This window comes from Alligator mississippiensis, chromosome 4 (assembly GCF_030867095.1).
Source record: "Alligator mississippiensis isolate rAllMis1 chromosome 4, rAllMis1, whole genome shotgun sequence".
NCBI lineage: Eukaryota > Metazoa > Chordata > Crocodylia > Alligatoridae > Alligator > Alligator mississippiensis.
Genome location: NC_081827.1, coordinates 229,287,728 through 229,308,139, shown reverse-complemented (window position 1 = coordinate 229,308,139; position 20,412 = coordinate 229,287,728). Strand labels below are relative to the sequence as shown.

General features: G+C 39.6%; 2 protein-coding genes across 9 annotated transcripts in view; one reads left to right on the top strand and one right to left on the bottom strand.

The window, feature by feature from the left end:
- Nucleotides 1-11,741, bottom strand: part of ORC4 (origin recognition complex subunit 4) — a 69,035-nt gene extending 57,294 nt beyond the window's left edge. Inside the window, exon 1 of the mRNA XM_006277127.4 lies at nt 11,632-11,741. The gene's annotated coding sequence lies outside the window, so the exon portion shown is untranslated. The remainder of the gene's footprint in view (nt 1-11,631) is intronic.
- Nucleotides 11,742-11,929: 188 nt separating this feature from the next.
- The window catches only part of MBD5 (methyl-CpG binding domain protein 5), a 290,901-nt gene continuing 282,418 nt past the window's right edge, over nt 11,930-20,412 (top strand). For 5 of the 8 annotated variants that reach the window (XM_019480375.2, XM_019480376.2, XM_019480374.2 and 2 more), the window contains exon 1: nt 11,930-12,483. The gene's annotated coding sequence lies outside the window, so the exon portion shown is untranslated. The remainder of the gene's footprint in view (nt 12,484-20,412) is intronic. The other 3 variants (XM_059727393.1, XM_059727394.1, XM_059727395.1) reach the window with 3 other exon arrangements.

Here is a 20,412-nt window from a genome sequence, read left to right as displayed (position 1 = left end):
TGTTTTTAGGGGCCCCGCAGGCCAGATAAAATGGCCTCGTTGGACTAATTCAGCCAGCGGGATGTATTTTTCCCACCCCTGCCCTATTTACTTTCTTTTGGCCATTTAGTATTTTGTAAGCCTTTATCATGTCCCAGCTTCCCTCCCCCCACCCCCAAGCATTTCTTTTCTAAACTGAATAGGTTCGGCCTCTTTAGTCTTTCCTCATATGGAAACTACTCCATACCACTATGTAACTGCCAGCAACATGTAGAGTAACAGAAGGTGCTGTACGTTTTTCTTGCAGCAACTCTTGAATTGCAGTGAACAAGGGTGACAAAAGGAGCAACCATTACAATCCATTGATATAACAAGTTCTTGATCTCACAAAGTAACTTAAGCCATCTGAAACTGTTAGGTTTATAAAATGTAGTTGTTTAGATGATGATACAAGAGACAAAGGTCTCTTATCCTCATTAAGAGGTGATTTATATATAGAAGACAGTTAATCTCCAGATTATGATCAGAACCAGAAGGGCACTTGCCACAGGAAGAGAGAGTATGTTAAATATTCTTAAAGCTAAGTGAACTAGGACAATGACTGCAAGATATATAGAGCCTTAGTTATTTCCTTTTCCTAGGAAGACATAGATATGCCCCACCTGTGAATCTACTGCCTCTGGCCTTTATGGGGGACAGGCATTGAAAGTGCTACTTCTTTATATTGTTTACCCATTTTCAAAAACAAAACAAAGAAATAACTGGAATTCAGATTCATATTTGTTTAGGATTTCTTGCACACCCTACACACACATAAGGGTAGTAAAGCAAACAAGTCATCAAGTGGTACCCACTCTTGCAAAACCCACATTGTTAGCATCAAAATAAGTGTCTCCTAAATGCTGCTCTTGGACGCCAAAGCTGAAAGACTTCTTTCCTCCTCCACACCTGACAGCATAAAAAAGAAACAAGCCAAAGGCTGACTCATCTGACAGTTTTCTATTGATAGAACTGCTTTAGAGTTTCAAAGCTAGAGAAAACCAAGTCAATTAACAACCAAATCCAGTTCTAACAAACCTTAAATATATATTGATCTTAGCAGAATGAAGAAACTGTTTTGGACATTGCCTTCAATAGTAAAAATATCTTTAACTCTTCAAAGGATAAACTAAAGTACAATCTATAACAGTCAGATACACTTTAAAAATATTTAATATGCTATAGTAACATAGCAGAAAGCTGTATTTATTGTTAAACTAGGTTACTTGAGCTGGATATAGTCACACAGCAAAGCCTGGGTTACATGGCAAGCCACTATGTCTCCAGGCAACCTGACATCACAGGCAAGCTGTGGACACTGAAGCCAAGCACCACCCACGTAGAAGTTTGAATCTTGTCCTTTGACAGCTTTTTAAGTACACATTAGGTGCTCTCTGCCTGTTTTCTATGGGATACCCTTCCAAAAATATCTGTTCTGGGAGCAAGGTTTACAGTTCAAGAGTCAGTATGTCAAAGTGCTCTGAAATCCAAACACAATTTTACTTCAGCAGTGTTGGCAAAGAAAACACCAGAAGGAAGCTTAAGACTCTAGGCAACAGTGTTAGGGTCATATAATCATACCAGTGCTCTTCATCCTTTTCTTGGGGAAGACATATGAGCAAATGCTAAGTAGCTGCAACTCAACATCAGCATGATCAGAGGAGCAGAGGAGCAGGAACTGCACACATAATAAAAAGACCAACTCTAAGGACCAGCATAAGGCTGGTGACTAATATAGTGCTAGAATAAGGGTCCAGTCAAGAGAGTAAATGTTTTCCATAAAAAAATAAAAAGAACTAAGTTTCAACTCCCCACAACGATTTGCACAAATTTATAAAAACTAAAACACAAGTCTCATCCTTAAAGTATTTTCTTTGAGAAGGATCAGAACACAGGATCATATTACAAGAATTTTAGACATGTGACCTTTTTAAAGCCTCAAATTATAGGCCTTTGAATGCTATAGAAAATCCAAGCTACAGACATTCTAAAGTATTTGTACAGACCTTCCACTCCATCTTATCCCATGTACATGTGGTGGCACTCGTATTTCATCATAATATTGCTGGCCAGGATCACTATGCCTCAAACCAATACCAATGGGGGCCTTTGCAAAGACAACAAATGCCCCTGTGGACAAGTCCAAGCCATGTCCCATGCTGTCGAGTGGTATCCATTTACTATGCTACTGGTGGCCTTCATACTGGTGATTATATCACTTTAAGATGGCTGAAACTATATGCCAAAACTGCATACGCTAGATAAACAAATATGGTATGTGAGCCAGGTACAACTGAGGTATTTTAGGCATGGGATTCCTTAGCTACAGCCCTATTTTTTTTTATTTTTTTTTAACATTCAGATTGAGAGAAACCCACGTCCTATAGTAAAATTGTTTGGAAAACTGGCAGTCAAAAATCAAGCCAGTATAGACTTGGAAAAGAGGAAGAACATCAAGCACTGAGATGCCTCACAGTTTGGGGACTGTACCACATACAAACTACTACAGCATTACTAAATGCCTCCATTTATGTGGAACTCACTGTCCACTCTCAGGGATAATCCAGGAAGGTCATTAAACTTTACTCACCCTTGTATAATGGTGTTTGATGAATATTTTAGAAACTCTCCCAGAGCCAGAATCAGAGTCAGCATTGCATTGGGTCTCAACAAAAAAAAAATCAAAGTTTGAGAAATGTAAAGGAAGGATTTGCAGGAGGAACAAAGGCACAAGGTTTTGGAGGCAGAGGATGGCTAATTGCAAGGCTACTGAAGGCTATTGCAAGGCATTAAAGAAAGCCACATGAAAATGTAGTGTGGAATGACAGTCATGTCCCAGATGGGGACTGGAACCCCTAGAGAGACAATGTTCTAATTCCAAAGTGAAAAGAAAAGAGAAAAAGGGTAGGCTGTTTACTGGGACTTGTATACTTCTTCTGCTACCCTTTATTAATAGCAACTGGTTAATTAATTCTAGTTAATTAACAGTAACTGGTTTTAGGATTACAGAGTTGGACTGTGAGGTCTCACCTCAGAAGGAAGTGCAAGTTAGATCCTGCAGTATGAGTGCATGCCTAGAAACCAAAACCCAGGACAAAGTTGTTATTTTTTTATGCTACCTCCAAATCGTAGTAAATTCGCTGGGGATTTGTGAGCTTCACAAAGCACGCTTTGAATGATAACTTTGAGGCAATCAAAGAATATCTACCTGAGAAGATGTTAAGTAGATATAGTGCCCTTCTGGTCTGGGAAAAGGCAAGTTAAAGTAAGAGGTATCACCAAAAAAACCCTTACTTTTACTGAAATTGTTAGTGACAAGTGCAATTCCAAGAGACAGTATTTGAAAAAACAATACAGTAATCCATCCAGTCCTAAAGAATTCATCACTTGGTTTTGATGCTTCCCATTTTTCAGTAAAAGTATCACTCAAGCACCAACTTCTAATATTAACAAACATCAGAAGCCTGACTGTGATGCTTCCATGATCATAGCACCAGAATATATACAATTGCCTACGGACATTGTCCTAGTATCATGAACATAGCACAAATCTCAAGGCTCATATTGTTGAGCTGTCTGTGTTGTAATAGAAGACCTTCACGTATAGTTAACTTGCCTTGAAAATATAACCACTAGCGATCCCAATCACTCCCTTCTAGCCAAACTTGAAATGCTTAGTGATAATTAATCCTCTTCTTCAAAAGCCTCAAATGCAGGGCCGTACAGGAACTGTATCATCCCCTTCTTCTCTTAACAGATCTACATGAGGCTACTGGGAAACAGAATATGCCACAGTTCAGCTGCCAACAAACTGACTACATTAAGATGTCAGAAAGTGTACAAGAGATCAGCTCTTAAACAGGCAACAACATGGAAGATGAAGATAGGTGTTGAAAAATACAAAGCAATGCACACTTAAGGAAAATAAAAACAATGCAGTTTACAGCTATCTAATCAAAGTCATCAACAAAGAAATGGAATCTGGGTACTGTGAACAGTTCAATCTACAATGCTGGCCAAAGAAAGCAAACAAAATGTTATGGTACAAGAACAGATAAAGAATTATACCTAAAGTGTGCTGCTATTATAGTTGAACCATGGATCTAATAATGTAATTCTCAACCTGGGATGCCTTGAAATCCTCTCACAGGTGAAGTCTGGTGCTATGCAATGTAAGCACTGTTGAGTATACAAACATGTTTCATACAATAAACTCTGTGATTTCAAATACGAATCTGTCACGTTAAAAACATTCGGTCCTTTTATGAACTTTCTGAGTTGTCTGCAACAGAGGAATTGCTCTACTGTTTTTCTGTAGTAAAAAAAACAAGAGAAAACTAAGAGCTGGTATTTTCTGAGGGGTGCCTCAAGTCTATAAAGGTTGAGAATCACTGAACTATATAATAAAATTCAAGTCTATTTAGATACATTGTATATTCACGTCAACTACTATGGGTGTGGGTCCCTCACTGAATGGAGGAGGCAACCTAGTGACAGATGATAAGGAAAAGGCTGAAGTGCTCAATGCCTTTTTCACCCGTCTTCACTGGCAAGGTCAGCTCCCTGACCACTGTACCGGCCAGCACAGTCTGGGGAGAACATAAGCAGCCCTCAGTGGTGAAAGAACAGATATGGGCCTATTTAGAAAAGCTAGATGTGTACAAGTCCATGGGGCCAGATGCAATGCATTCGAGGGTGCTGAAGGAGTTGGCTGATGTGATTGCAGAGCCACTGGTCATTATCACGGAAAACTCATGGTAATCAGGGGAGGTCCCAGATGATTAGAGAAGGGCAAATATAGATAGTACCTATCTTTAAGAAAGGGAAGAAGAAGAATCCAGGGAACTACAGGGTGGATTTGATTTAAATCAAATCAATTTAAATCACAGGTCAGGAAGCCTCAATTTAATCATTGTTTTCTACAAAATTATATTCTTGTTGTTTGATATAACCTTAATACATATTAGTCACAACTCAGACAGATGTAGGTTTCATTTTTAAAGGGTACACTATACATTTTAAAGCGGTGATTTTTTTTTCAGATTAATTTTGCAGCTACATCAGAAAATTGAATTATATTTTTTTTTTATTTACCAAAGCTAAATTGAAGCAGATACTTGTGAGGTCATTGGGAAGTGAACTCTCTCTAATTCACTAGATTAATCATGGATATTTGGGGGATATTTTTGCCACTGTATTAGGAGGACATCAAATGAGTGCTGTAGCCATATGTTATCAGCCTGGGGCTTTCTTCAATCTCTTCTAGTTTGTTGTCATCTTTGATTTATTCTCTCTTTTACAGCCTGGCAAGCCTGCTGCCATGATCATTTTTCCCTCCTACCATACCATTCCCTCATTAAATCTCAAATCAATAGACAGGCTATACTCAGAAACTTATCCATCAAGACTTCTGTAATATTCTGCTCAAAATGTTTCTCTTTTGTTTCTACTGCCCCCTCCTCCTTGCATTTATCTTCAGACTCCTCCTCCTTGCCCAGATCTACTCCACTCCCAACAATCCTCTGTTAACTTATCTTCTTGAAACTTTCCACTTTTAGAGAGAGGTAAGGGCTTGACTGTGTACAAACTTGCAGAGAGACTACACAGTTGATGGGTAGGTAATCACGTCTGTTACCTCTTCTCTCTATATACTGTTGTTAACAAGGAAGTTATCTCTGGAGACAACTCCACAGTTTGAGAACTGAAACTAAGCATCACAGAAATGCTTAATGGGATCTTCTAGACCGAGCACCAAGTCCCACTGGGTAGACTAGTTTTCTTTAATCTTTACTAATCTATGGAGGAGCTTCTTGGAACCCCATCAGATTGGGCCCCTAATATAGTCCACAGCCTCTTGTTACCTATAAAACTTTTCTAAAAAGGTTACATGAATATATTGTCTCAAATAGTATATAATTAGACATTATAATCCATATTCCATGATGGTATCTTTGAACTTTAACATATCTGAAATTAAAACTATCATTATATAGGTTTATTTTTCTAAAAGCATCTTAAAAATGCCAAAAATACAAATAAATAAAAAGAATCTGATTTTTTTTATTAAAAAAAAACAAACAAAAAACAATCCAAAACTTGATTTTTATCCACCCTGACTACAGATCAGTCAGCCTTACCCTCAGTCCCTGGGAAAATCATGGAGTAGGTCCTCAAAGAATCAATCTTTAAACACTTGGAGAAGAAGAAAGTGATTAAGAATAGTCACCATGGATTCACCAAGGGCAAGTCATACCTGACTTACCTGATTGCCTTCTATGATGAGATAACTGGCTCTGTGGATGACGGGAAAGCAGTGGATGTGATATACCTTGACTTTAACAAGACTTTTGATCCCGTCTTCCACAGCATTCTTGCAAGTAAGCTAAGAAAGTATGGGTTTAATGAACGGACTGTAAGGTGAACAGAAAGCTGGCTGGATCATCGGGTTCATTTGGTAGTAATCAATGGCTCAGTGTCTAGCTGGCAGCCTGCATCAAATGGAGAGCCTCAAGGGTCAGTCCTGGGACCAGTTAAGTTCAATGTCTTCATTAATAATCTGGAAGATAGGATGGACTGCACCCTAAGAAAGTTCACGGATAATACCAAGCTGGGAGGTGTGGCAGATACACTGGAGGGTAGAGCTAGGATTCTGAGTGACCTAGACAAATTGGAGGATTGGGGCAAACAAAAATCTCATGAGGTTCAATAAGGACATGTGCAAAGTCCTGCACTTAGAATGGAAGAATCCCATGCACTGCTACAGTCTGGCGACTGACTGGCTAAGCAGCAGCTCTGCAGAAAAGGATCTGAGGATTACAATGGACAATAAGACAGATAAAAGTCAGCAGTGTGCCTTTGTTATCAAGAAAGATAACAGCATACTGGGCTGCATTAGCAGGAGTGCTGCCAACGATTGAGGGAAGTAATTACTCTGCTCTATTCTGCACTGGTAAGGCCACATCTGGAGTACTGTGTCCAGTTTTGGCCCCCACCCCCGAAAGAATGTGGACAAGTTGGAGAGAGTCCAGCAAAGGGCAATGAAAATGGTTCAGGCCAGGGCACATGACATAAGAGGAGAGGCTGAAGGAACTAGGTTTATTTAGTCTGCAGAAGAGAAGACAGAGGGAATTTGATAGCAGCCTCCAACTACTTGAAGGGTGATTCCAAAGAGGATGCAGCTAGACTGTTCTTGGTGATGACATAACACAATAGGGAGCAAGTCTCAAATTGCAGCAAGGGAAATTTAAGTTGGATATTAGGAAAAAACTCTCTCACTAGGAAGGTGGTGAAGCACTGGAATAGGTTACTTAGAGAGGGGGGATGAATCTCCATCCTTTGATGTTTTTAAGACCTGGCTCACTAAACCCCTGGCTGGAATGATCTAGTTGGGGACTAGATGACCTCCTCAGGTCCCTTCCAACCCTAATTTTCTATAATCCTATATTTAATTACAAAGGTACAGTACATCCTTAATTAGCTTAAGTGACAGCTTTTTCTGCTAACTTGTAACTGGTGATACTGTATAACAATTTCTTCTCAAATTTAATATCAACTTAGTATGTTAAATTTGGTGTGGCTTTACATGATGCATCCTGCAAAATTTTTCATAAAATGCCATATAGCTTCACTTCTCCAAATCATTTTTTAGTGTGTACTTTCCAAACAGGTTCAGGTAGAGGATGCATTTAGCAGTCCTAACTTTGAAATATTAATTTTTTTATGGATCAAAACTCATGACAGAGGTGATATGTTTTATTAGACCAACTAGATATTTGCATAAAAATGTCTTTATTTACAAGCTTTCAGGCACAGGTACCCTTCATCAGGCATAGGAGCCTGGAAAGATTTTAAAAGTTCTCCTAGGTAGAAATGAAAATTCATGTTTAAGGCACTTGATTTTTGATGAGTCTGCTACATAGCTGCAATTAACATAAATCCACTTCCCTATGAATTGTTCCCATCCCAAAACATGAGAGGCTCCTAAATGTGTATTGTGTTCAATTTTTCAAAGATTCTAATGGATAAGCAATGTTCTTACATTAGTCAATGATGTGACATTCAGTCTTTCCCCTTATATGTTATTTTTCAGAAAGAAAATGCTGTTGTCCAAGTAACACAGAATGATTCTGTGGATAATTCCCAATACAGGTAGGCTTTCAAGCAAAAGTTATAGGGAAGACCCTATCCAAAGGCCTCAGTTTATTTTCAGTATACAATTTGTTTTTAATGAGACAGTGATTTAAGATACACGAGGAAAGGAGTTCCCTATTTCAACTACTTCCATGACAGAAAGCATCTTTATCTGTAGTCAGTAAGTCACCCTTCTCCCTAAACAGTGAAAAAAGACAGAGACATATTCACTCCAACTTATCACCACCTTTGCTGTAACAAGACTTTTCTTCTCTCCATGCCCACATACTCAAGTTAAAAACAGAAGCAGCAGCAAACTTGCCACAGCAGGTGGTAGAAAATTCAGGCTCACTCTCAAGGCAGACAACATTCTTTGGATGAATCTGTTCTTTTATTAGACTAGTTCTCCAACCATTTAAATTGGTCTAATAAAAGATAGCAGATTCACCCAAAGAACTTTGTCTGCCTATGTCCTTAGACCAACACGGCTACAACCTACACACCTGACTCACTCTCAACAAACTTGGCAAGAATTTAAAAAAAAGAAAAAAGCAAGAGAGAACAAAGAAAGCCCCCTGCAAGACTTAAAAAAACAAAACAAAACTATTTAAAGGTACAGTTTCTTTAATAGTTAATGATATAAAGATTTTTAAGACTTGTTCTGGCCTGCCTACTTTAAGGTCTAAATTTAAATACAAGTTTATGAAGTTAAACAAGAAACAACTAAATTATAAAAACTAGATGCCAGCACTCATATACTGAGGGGCTTTCCTGATATCACTGGGATTGCCTAACTGAATGAGATTAAGAGTCGTAGGACCAGGCTTTAAACTGATTAAATGGATACTGGAAAATACTTTTTCTCACTCGCATTAAATGGCATCGAAGACTTTTTTGTCCAAAGAGTTGAGCTCTGGGACCCAGAAAGATTAGCACACACCCATATGCTACACTAGCACCTCTCATTCTCTAGCATCTCTCTCCCTCACAAAAATGGAAAACCTCAAAAACTGAACCATATATGTATGGTTAGATATATATATAGATGCATAGAGATACCTATAGGAATATGAAGAGCCTGGATCAGCAATTCTGAGACATGGTAGAAGCCCCATTTGTTCTATTTGTTTCATTAATGTGTTAATTCATAATAAATTAAAACTGATAACAAGGGTATTTCTGAGTTTAAAAACTGTTAATGTAATTCATATCAAAGAAAAGGGAATATCACAGACCTGTGTTATTTACTGTCACAAGCAGGTGGCACTTTTAAGCATATCACCACTTTTCCTAAATCTGCAAAAGGATCTCACTAAAGCCCAGGGATATAGATGAAGCCTCACCAAAAATGATAAGTAAACACAGGCAGTCCACTTGGGCACAGCAATCACAATATACAGTAAAGAAAGGGAGGAAGGGAAGAGTTATTTCACTACACTTGAGACAAAATGGTTAATTGTATTTTGTAAACAGTATAAATTAAGAACATACAAAAAGACTTTTATGGAAAAAAATAAAGCTCGTTGTTTGCCTGAAGTGCTGGTCTACAAAGAGACACTGAAAAAGCCCAGACTTGATGTCCTGGATGACTTGAACATTTGTGTCAAGGCTGGTTCTTCAGGGCCGGAGCAGAACGTGGCTTCCACGTCACCCACAGGGTAATAATCTTAGATTGTTAACTGCGCCAACACATAAAGCAAGGCATGTTTCATACCTGACCTTCTGTGTCTGCCTGGAAACAGGGGATCTGACTGAAGGTGTCACCTCTGTCACAGTCAGACCATTACCTTCTGAAGGTACAGCTCCCCCACTCCAATCCCCCCGCCCCTGCACGCTAGCTACCTTGTTGTGCCCCAGGGCTAGGGATTAATATTCAAAAAGCCTGAGCCTGAATTGATTCAATCTTTGCAGGTTAGTCTAACCTGGGCTAGGCTGAACCGGTTTGTAACCGTATAGACATCCCCTCCGGACTGAGAAAATGCTCCCCTCCCCTTCAATAGTGTAGAGCTAAGAGGGGCATGGCCAGGCCCTGGCAGGACACTGAGTGGGGAGGGGTTCCCCCCTTTGCTGCTCCAGACCAGCCCAGCAGGGATAACAGACCATTTATCAGTCCATCAGAAAACAAAAGCCTCTCTCATTAGTTCAAGCTGTTAAACAACTTTTTCCAAGAAAGGGACATTACTGGCTAACCTGTTGGATTAGCTCTGAAAGGCACTGAACTGATACTGTCCTGTCTGCCTTACACAGACACCTCTCAGCATTAGCTAGCATACAACATGCTGGCTACGGTCTAGTCTAGGCTGTGGGAGAAGGGAATGCCTGCTTGAGCAGGGAGTGGTGGGGGCAGCGTGGTGGAGCAGGAGGAAGCCAGGCAGACTCTGCTATGCCTATAGTCTCTGCCAGAGCTGCAGCCTGGGAGCAGAGGGGAGGGACCAGCACTGCTGGGGAGCAGAAAGCCCCTCTCAGGGCTGCAAAGCATTTGGGATGCTGGGGGACTCTGGTTTAACTTAAACCAAGAAGGGGTCTGGGACAGACATTGCATAAACCGGTTTGAGCCAAATCAGTTAAGCCTGATACTACATATAACCAGGTTTCTCTCAAACCACTTTTAGCCATTTTCAAACTGGTTCACGTGCACTGAACATCTCTTCTGTTACAGGTTTAAACCAGTTTCTGATCACTTAAACCAGTTTGTGTGCAATGTCTGTCCCTAGCCCAGAAGGCTCACAGACCTGGTGGGACTCCAGCACTCTCTGGGGATGCTCCTAATGACCCTGACAGCAGCTCCCTCCCATGGTCCACTCCTGAACTGTGCACCACAGACAACGGCATCCAGGTGCCTGCTCCCCCAGCGTGACAGCACAGATCCCCTCGATACACAAGGGAGATGCAGTGGGACAGATGGTGGGAACAGAGCTAACTCGTGACTGGAGGCAAGGCCAACCACCCGCGCGGTAAACCCAAGCCGAGGCCGACCAACTGATTCTTCTTCAAATGACTACCCCCCATCAGCCAAGCCTCGCCCCCCCACCCCCACCCCAGCAGACAAACACCGCCTGGCAGCACAGTCCCAGACAGCCAGTATCTTTGTGCGTTCCCATCGTCCCTGGCTGGAAACCAAAGCACCCGCAGGCCCCGGGGACTAGTCTGCCACCTGTCACCAAGCCTCCCATCCCTGGCATGGGCAGCGTAGCCGCAGAGCAGGGACCTCAGTCCTGCCGGGATAGATGGCAATAACTGAAGCAGATCCGCTTCCTAGCTCATGGGGGGTGGGGGAGGACCAGCTGCGATGTGAGCTTGTGCTAGGAAGAGGCGGCTGCGGGGAGCGCGGGGCCGCTGCCGGCCGGGATTGCCAAGACCTGCCTCCTAAACGGCCTCTTCACACAGACCCCCGTCCCCACACCCCGCGGCTGCTCCAATCCCCACCCGGCCCGGCCGTCACTCGCAAACAGGTCCCGCCGGGCCGCGGCTGCGCACCCTCACCTGAGCCGCCGCCGCCGCCGCGAGTGAGTGAATGAGCGAGTGCAGCTGAGCGGCCCCTCCCCCACAACCCGGCGCCGCGCGGCCTCTCCCGGCGTCCCCAGCGCGCGCGCCGTCACGTGACACGCGTGACGCAAGACCCTCCCCGCCTGGGACTCGCCTCAACTCTGCCCCTGCCCCCGCCCCTACTCCGCCCCCTCACTCACTTCCGCTTCGCCCCCCCCCCCAACCCCCGCGCCACTTCCTTCCCCTCGGCCCCCATCTTCTTCCGGGTTCCCTTGGTCGCGCGGTGCATTGTGGGCGGCAACCTATTTCCCTCCCCCTCCTTCAACCTACCGAGCTCCCTCGGGGCGCATGCGCAGTGGTAGCCTCCCATCTTTCTCCCAGCCAGAGCCAGAGCCAGAGCCTGAGCAGCAGAAGCAGGAGCAGCTGATGATGAGGAGAGAGGGGGAGGCTGGGGGACCTTTTATTTATATTGTTAAAGGGACAGAGCGCTAATTCCGCCCGGGATTGGTGTGTGGGGGGGTCGGAGCGAGGAGCCTGAGTTTCTCCCCCCACCCCCAGCCCAGCCAGAGGATCCCAGAGAGACCCTGGGAGAGAAGGAGAGTTTCTTCCCCCTCTTTGGCCGTCAGAGGAGAGAGAAAGAGACCAAAAGCCTCTTAGCAGCGCAGACCCTTCTTCTGCCTCTGCTGCTGCTGCTGCTCGGCCCTGGCTGGAGACCCCTCAGCACACGCACACGGAGGAGCAGCAGCCAGTTCACCAGCCCCCCCTCCCCTCCTCCCCCTTTATTACCCTTTGTGTGTGTCTCCTTCTGCACTGCTCCAGGCCGGGGAATAAAAGTGGGGTGCAGCCAAGGTAAGCGTGTCTACTTGGGGGGAGCCCTGCCTCTGCCCCGCTCTCAGGCTGGCTCTGGGGCAGGCAGGTTTGGGGAGTGGGGGCTGGGAGGGGGGCTGTTTTCTGTCTCCATCTTTCAGCTTTGATGAGAGACACTTTGATTGTTTACGAGTCTGGCAAAGTGGCTGATATTTTTTTTTATTTATTTTTTTAATTCCCCCTCCTCCCCCCCTCAGTTTTGTTTCTTGCTGTAATCCCTTGTGCTCCCCCATGGGGGGATGTGTTTATCTGTCACTCTCTCCCCACTCTTGTAGGAAGGGGGTACCTCTTTCTTCACCGCTCTTTATTTTTTCCCCAGTGTTTGAGGAAATGTCATGGTGTAGATAATGATCAAGCCTTGCTGGTGGTGTTCTCAAGTATGTCCCAACCCCCGCCCTTGCCATTCCCACCCCCTTTTCAGAGTTGCCTTTGATTTTAGGGGATTTACTGTTTCTGGGAGCAGTATTTTTGTCCTTTGGTTTTCCTTAGTCTTGGTCTTGCATTTTTTTTTGTTTCCTGTGCGAAGAGAGAGAGAGGAAGTGTTTAAAAGGTGTTTTGTGCAAGGTTTGTCTTATTCTTGATTTCTTTCAAAAGTGCTTATGTTTCCAATATCGAATCGGGAAATTCAGAAATCATAAAAGAACAATGTGGAGTTGAAACATTTGGGAATTTTTGTGCCTGACTTTGTTTTGGGTACAGTTAAATGTTTCTCTTGATGACAGTTGGAGTCACTAAATTCAGTTATGTAATGACTAAGGCCATGATCCTACAGAACTCTTGCATTCACTTCATTCTAAGCCCACCAGTATTTTTAAAATGGAGTTACTAACATAGGTAAATCTTTGCAAGAACAGGGCAGATGTAATAAATCTTATATCAACACTTGATTCTCATAAATAGCTAGGTCTTGGTAAGGATTTCATTTTATTTCTTTTTTTCCACACCCCCCTGCAAGATACTCCATTAGGAAGTCCAAACCTTCCTGTCAGTATTTCTGTCATACTAGCAGTTTGTTAGGTTAGGTACAACTTTCAGTTTTAACTAGTCACTTTTTTATTGCTATAAAATCTACAGGTTGAAAGATTTTTAGTTTCTACAACTTATTTAAATTTAAATACCTGTTTCTGTTTTCTGGAAAACATTGGAACAATTCCTTTAAAGATTCAAAAGCATCCAGAAGTAAGAGTTTACAAGTTAATAACAAATTGTAATATAACTGTCCTCTTCTGTGCAAGTAGGACACTTGCTTTAAAATCATCACTGTCTCTATAATTTTGGACTTTAACTACATTTTTTATACAGTTGTCTGTGTTTTAAAGGCTATTCTGTGCTGTCAGTTTTTAGGAAATGCTGCAAGATGATTGGAAATGCGAGGTAGGCCACAGGCTATGCATTTCACTGGGGCATCACAGCTAAAGTGGATTCAGGATGGTATATACAGTATCTGTATCTTGTATTTGAGGAAGAATATACACAAAGCCTTCAGTTGCAAATGCTGTTTTATCTCTGATCCCATAATTTGTGTCAGCAAAAAATATCTTGTGTAAAGTAGCAATTTTGTGATCAAACTGGCAAAATGAAAATAGCAATTTGATCAGTTTGGAAAGAAAAATAAATTGGGAAGGATATTCCGTGTAAACATTGTGAATAGGAGAGGACTAGCAGCTTTAACTACAGCTCTATAGAACTGTTCAGCTTTTGGTTTTCTATTTAGCTTGTGAAGATGAGACACATTGCAGTATTCATAATTCTAAAATATCTAATATATAAAGTAATATTCCTTCTGAAGGTCAGTAAATATGCCAGTTAGGCACAAAAACTAATTAAAGAAATGTGGCTCCTATTTAGTTAGTTTAATGTAGGTGAAAATAGATATTTCCAGCAAAAGTTTATTCAGGAATAAAAAAATATTTTTCCTGTTTCATACCCACCTGCTATAACATGACTAATACTTTTCTTACTCTGAGGGTACAATTTGTATTTTTCTGTGGCATGTAGAAATCTATAATGTGCTCAAGATTATGCTCCCAATATCTGTATTATTTGAGGTTCTTCTGCAACTTTGACAGAATATAGTTGGTAAATATAGATAATTCATTACAGACCATTAAAATTAAATCAGAAAAAAACAACCCTGTAGTAAAACCCATAACTGACATGGTTTAAACCGGTTGCTCAGTTTAAGGGGAAAAAAGAATAAAATTTGAGCAATTCCAGTTTTTCAAGTTTTTGATATATTAACTCTGTATATTTATTGATGTATATTGCTAGAGGGGAACCATTTCTAAAACCTTAGCTTTCTTAGGCCTGGATCCTACATTCACAACTGTGCATTCAAACAGCATCAGTTTCAATGAGGCTCCACTCTCATGGAATAATTTGTGAGAGAGAGATTCTAGAACATAATCTTTTCAGGGTAGAAACGTATTTTTATATTTCTGCAGTGCCTAAGACAATAGGCCTTCAATTCAGAATGGGGTTCTCTGGGTATTGTCATACCAAATCCTGCTAAATTTAATTGTATTAGCAGGTATAAAGAAAACAGCTGGGAGCCAATGTGTATTAAAAACTAGAGATTTTTATTTTTTTCTTAAGTTCTTATTCTACACAAGGAAGTATTAAATATTAATTATTGCTTTTTAAGAAAACTTTGCATATATTTTCCTCATTGGCATATTTGTATACTTACCATTAGTTATTTTTTAATATTCTTTTTCTTTACTAAAAACTTATTTGGAATGTTAGTTTTTTAATTTAAAAGAGATTTTTTTCATACGTAAACTGTGCTAGGAAAAACAACAGCGGTTTGGTCAGGTGAGGCCCATACTTTAGCATTTTTAAAATGAAAATTACAAATCTTTTTGCTTATCCAGTACTAACTTGGCAATGAATTAAAACTTCTTTTTAGTAAACATGCTGCTTTTCAGTATAGTTAGTTTTGTTTTTTGTAAAGCAAGATTATTCACAAGTAAAACTTAGATTTATGTGATTCAACCCTTGTTATCTTCTTTGGAAGCTGAGAGTGCTCAGTTTCTCTCAAGAAGTACTTCATCTCTGAGATCACTAACAACATCACTCACAACAATTTCTCATCTTGTTTTTCATCTTGGTTGACTAGATTAATCTGTAATAGATTTTTCCCCTCATTGTTCATAATGATCTTTTGTGAAGGAAATTAAAGCTTAAGAACTTGGTTAACTACAGAAAGTTAACTGCAATATCAACTTCTGAATCAACAGTGATTCTCTTGCATAAACTTCACTCCAGCATGCCACTCTGTGTGGGTGGGCCTTTGTATATATGTGGAACCCCATTACTTTTTAATTTGCCTTCTCTTGGGTGTCAGAGCCCATGGGCATAGAGCAGTTTGGGATAGGGGTCTTAGTTAGGAATAGCTTGGGATACATTTTTCAGAAGTGACTTTGGTTCACAGTGGCTGGTGAAAGTTTAGGCCCGAAGGTGCTGAAGTCACTTTTTTGAAAGGGAAACCCAGGTCCTTTGTCCTTTTAAAAATGTTACCCCTTGGATTGGTTCCATTGAAATTGATGGGCGTTTTGCCTCTCCTTTTTCCACTCCCTCCCCTGGGAACAAAATAAGACCTGTAATATAGGCCCTGCTTTCTAAATATTTTTGTAAGACGGTTAGAGAAAATTGCTTGTAAAAACTGCAAATAAGCTTTATCTCCCTGTACAAAAATTGAGGTATGTATTTGTTATTAAATGGAGCATGGAATAAAATTTTAGAAAAAGCTTGAAGATTCTAAGATACCTCTTGTATCATACATAGGAGGTTTTAGTCTATAATTACAGTTAACACAAATAAGCCATGCTAATATTTTAACTAATTTTGGTAACTTTGACCCATCCAATCCTTCAATTATTAATCTAAAACAACATACTTTATAAATTCGAATATGAGAATTTATAAACAATTTGGTAGTGAGAAGGAATTTCATGCTTTATACTTATGAATTTCTTGGCTCTGCTAAGTTTTCCTAAACAGAATGGAGCATAAAATTGTTACGAAGTATGTGTGCAGACATTATTCTTAAATTTAATATTCTTTTCTGTTCCTACAGACCATAACGTTCACGGAACTAATAAGACAATGTGTGGGGTCTTTCACCTCCAAGTTGTTGACTTGAGTCTTGCAAAGGGTAGCAGGGACCAAAGTTGTTATCATCTGCTGGCTTTTCATTGAGTTTCATGCAATAAATTGATCATCTCAATTCATTCCATAGTTGACATGTCCCCTCATCACAAAAGTCTCCATTATTTTTTGTCTGTCTTATTTGAGAGACTAAAAAATAAGTTGAGGGAGAATGACTGAAAGAGCTCGCATCACTGGATGTCAAATCATTTGGAATAGGAGTGAGCATGTTGTAAGAGCAGCACGAAGAAACTGGCACTACCCCAGTTTGACAAGCCTGAAGTCCAGCGAGTCTCCAGCAAAGTAGCATGATTTTCATGAATGCTGAATGTACTTAAAATGATTTAGGTAAAATAAATTTAAATTCCTTTAGAAGTTTATATTAATTTCCTTCAAAGGTGAAATATATTCTGTCTACTTTCTGAACAGTATTTATATATGTGAATTTACAATGCTTATTTTATTATACCTCAAATTGTTTAAAAGGGTGGTTTGGGGATAGTGTAGAGGTTAAAATATCAGCTACTGTAATTTTTGGAAACTAAACCCTATGGAACTGATAGTGCTATAGTGTCATTGCAACTGTTTAAGGGAAAAGTCATACCCATGTTTTAAAGACTGAAAATATCAAGACTATAGGTTCATGATAAAATATATTGACATAAATACTTAAATCACCAAAATGGTTTATGGTTTATCAAAAGCAAGAGCAGTTGCTTAAAATTAAAATGTATCTTTGATTTTAGGGTTTTGAGGGTTATTGCATCACTAACATGGCTGCTGTAAAAGTCAAACAAATTCCTAAGTGGGGGAACAGAACAGTTGTCAACTGTTTGCACAATAAGTCTTGCTGGATCAAGTGGTGATATTCTCAACATTTAGTTAAAGAGAAGCTTGCAATAATGTTGCCACATAAGCTGATGCCAAAGGAAACAAATGGGAGGACAGTAAAAGAAAAGTAGAATAAATCAGCCTAATAAAACCTAAACATAAACCTATATATCATAAATATGAATAGTTTCAGTGCCTCCATTTATAATACCTAACTTTTTGGATACATTTCAGTGAAACTGAATTTTTTCAGTATTGAGCTTTTTTTACTTTACATATCCTATATGTCAATAGTGTAACTGATTGCTTTGGGTGGTTGATCAAACTCTACTTTTTCTTCGAGCAAACTGAATAAATGTGCATGCTACCACATATGAGTAGTCCCATTGGAGCCAGTAATTCATGTGTAAGTGTTTGCAAGTTTGGGGTCTACAAGGCACTGGTTACCACTAGCTGCATCAAACAAAGGATGAGGCTCAGTCCTTTCTTTATGTATTTCATAATGTATTGCCCCATACCCATGAATATTGTGACTTGAGTATTTTTAATGTTATAACAATGATAGTCTAAGGCTCTGATCCTGCAAAACTGTATGCCTATGTTTAATTTTATGCATGTGAGCAGTCTTATTGATTTCTCTGAGATTCCTTGTATGTGTGATAAGCATGTAAGCTCTGCAGGATCAGGATCTAAATTGCTAGCTGCTTAATTGGAGGAGAAGAATTCTTGCATATACACTAGTTTTACTACGATAGCATTCTACAAAGTAAGCTGATAATAGTATCCCTGATGAAAGATACCAAGTTGTCAAATGTCTGTAACAAACTCTGATTTTTGTCATTCCTTCCATCTTTTCTGGTTGGATTTTTGTAACTTTCTTTTGGTGTCGGTGTTCTGTGGGGTATGTTTGAGCATGGACAAATTGAAAGACTAGATATGTCCATTTAAATTGCTGGTGCAGCATTAATTATAATGTTCTGGAATCATGACTGTTGGAATTAAGTAATCATATTCTAGGTATGTTAGTATTCAGTAGTCAAGTTCAATGAACTCTTATATTTTGCAGTGCATAACAACCCGTTTGGAAAATGCTTTGCTGTTTTGCAACCCTTTGTTTTAAAGTTTTCTCTTAACATTTTTAAAGGCCTGTATCACATTTCTCAAGGGTAGACCTTATCTGATAACTTAAAACAGCTATTTGTCTCACCAAATGAAATGAAATCAAATTCCTGGTTAGGACTATCTTCAAAAAAGGTTGAGTTGTTTGTTTGTTTGTTTGTTTGTTTGTTTTGTTAAGGCATAGTTTCAGAATCTTTTTTCTACTACTTATAACATTTTGTCACACCGGAGTTCTTGCCGAAGGGTTTCTTGGCCATTTTAGAAGCTATAATCCAGTTAAAAGGTTTGTTTATGCTTCCCATCTCTGTTCTGCTGATGGTATTAGAATGCAGGCCAGAGCCAGACATCTAACTGTTTATAACATTCAAACTTCAATTAAAGCTGCAGTGTTCAGTTTACTAAATATCAGTATGTTTGTGCCAGCTAAAAATTATTGCCAGCAATGATGGAAACCGAGTGATAGGCTCTGATTCCTGTCCTTCCCCATTTCACTGTTTTATAAATCTATTTTCTTCATTTTCTTTCTTTTGTTCCTTTTTTGTATATCATAATTATGAGGCTTATGTCGAATTTTAGCATTCAAAATTTTTGTTTTACACTCAGAGTGGTTTGTGGGATTGAAAGAGAAATGATTACTCATGAGTTACTGATATCTCTTGTGTATCGAGTCCAAAATTATTGACTTTGGTAGAAACTTTGCCTAAGTAAGGACTGCAGGGTATGGCCTTTTATCTTTTAGCAGGTGTCGGAATACTTTTAACTTGGCACATAGGCTGTGGTACAAATATAAACCGCCTTTGACTTTTTTTATAATAAGATATAAAGCTCCACGTATTCAGTTAGGCAAAAGTGTACACTTTACTAGATAACTTCAACAGTTTACAAGTAGACAGTCATGTGCTCCTTTAAAAAAAAAAAAATGTTAACTATCGACATAGATTTTTTTTTTTAAATCCAATTCATTCTGCTCCAGGCTGCTGGTGTTGCTAATAGGTTGTGTGTTGGATTTTTTTAATGCATTAAACTGTTGAAATACTTTTAAAAGCCAGTAAAGTAACTTGCAAAGTTGCTCATTTTGCAACTTACCTATACATGTGCGCACTGGCTGGACTGAAGAAGCAGCACTTATTTATTTATTTATTTATTTGCATACTGGTTTATTTTTGTCTATCAGTTGCTATCCTTTTCATAATGTCTCTGTGACATTTGCTGTGGCTGATGTGGTTGGTTTGTTTGTTTTAAATGCTTATACTAGGAAGAACCATAGGGTTTTAGCTGCTGTCTTTAAAGTCAGTGGCCAAATATTTATTAATTTGAATGGATCAGACCCTACATCTGAATTTTTCATGAGTTCTGACTTTATTTATTTTATAGTATCCTCCCAGTTCTAATCATGGAACGGTCCAAAGAGTAGATCAACAGACATTCCATTTATTGTACTGAAATACTTGATAATCTGTTAAGGAAAATGAGTATACCTTGGATATTTATCTGGATATTGATAGTCATCTTGGGCCTATCGTAAACATTGCTGTTTCCCTTCTTCCCATACTTATTTTTTAAATGTAGCTGTTCTTTTAGCGAAGACTGGTAATTTATGAATCAGTCTTTGCCATTTGTTGTTATTATAACAAATGGTAAAGACAACAAATGGTTCTACTAGGAGACTGTATATCCAAATTAAAATAGTGATGAACCAAAACTCTCTGAGAAGTAAAAAAATGTAAAGCAAATTAAATTTAAAAAAATTGTAAATATAGAGTTTAAAAAGTAATTTCCCACATAAAGGGAACTTGTAAGCATTTTTATCTC